Source organism: Meriones unguiculatus, assembly GCF_030254825.1.
Source record: "Meriones unguiculatus strain TT.TT164.6M chromosome Y unlocalized genomic scaffold, Bangor_MerUng_6.1 ChrY_unordered_Scaffold_25, whole genome shotgun sequence".
Taxonomy (NCBI): Eukaryota; Metazoa; Chordata; class Mammalia; order Rodentia; family Muridae; genus Meriones; species Meriones unguiculatus.
This window is the reverse complement of record NW_026843710.1, coordinates 26,711,369-26,712,599: the sequence shown is the minus strand read 5'-3', so window position 1 is coordinate 26,712,599 and position 1,231 is coordinate 26,711,369.

Genomic DNA, 1,231 nt, shown 5'->3' with positions numbered 1-1,231 from the left:
TTCTTAATTTGTCTCTCTAGCTATTTCTATATCTGCCTACATCTCTCTTGCCTGCTTCTTGTGGTTTGTAAAGCTCTCAGTTCTTCTGAGCAACAGGATGGCTACTTGCTGACATGACATTCTGGATGGTCTCTGTAAAAATGTAAGTAATTAAATATTTTTGTTGAAAGATTTGCCTTGGACAGGGAACATTTTCCCAGTAAGTAATTCACTGACTGAGGACATATCTGTGCATTTAACAAATAATGGAATCTGTGATAATGTGAAAGTCACATGTCCAAGACAAGTGACCTTATTAATGACCACTTGAAAGAAATATGTGACCCTTTTCCTGAACTAAGAGTCTTGGACATTTGAACTGTCATCTCTGTGCTGTGTTATTTCAGCTGCCCAGATTGAAGCATTTAGGGCTTCTCAGCCTTTCTCTCAAGATTGTTGTCCACTTGGGTCTTTTAATACTTTGCTTCTGAAACTCTCAGTGGTTTTCACCATTTTTATGACATCATTCTGCCTCTCAGACAATCTGCACCTGAGAGAATCTTGATGTTTACAAGGAGATGAGTAAACAATCTTTCCTCAGTGTCCAGTATCTCTAAACTTGTGCACAAGTGATATTTTCTTGTGAACCCCAAGAAGCCTTTATCTCATCCCTTTATCCAGATCCCACACCTTTACTCCTGTTTACCTCTGTGAAAATGTCAATTAGGAAATGAAACTTTAATGTTTATTTAATTGGTCAGCTTCCTATGTAGGGAAGCTTCAAAGTGATGTGGGATTAAGGGGAATGTACCAAATGACAAAGTGCTTTCCTACTGTGGTCTTGGATATAAAATTTCCTAGGTTTGATTTTGAACTGAGCAGTTAGTCATGTCCTCACTAAATGTACCTTCACATTTTTATTGACATAATATGCGAGCAAGGTCTAGGGTTCCTTGGGGTATTAAGTCTTGAATGCAGGGAAAAAAGAAAAGAAACCAGACAATTCCTGGTATTCGTTTGGATGAAAAAGGTAAAAGAACTGAGGGGCAATAAACTATTTAACAGCTGGTGTTGTTCTGTCGGGAGCCTTGACTCATTGGCCTGCTTTGATATTTAAATCTCAGTGGAGAGATGGCTTTTTGGAGGCCTTTTACTAATGGCAGAGGAAAACTTGCAAGTCCATTTCCTTTTGTTTGTGACAACAGGTGGGATAGTTTGTGAGGGTTACACCTCTTCCTCAGGCTCCTTGTGC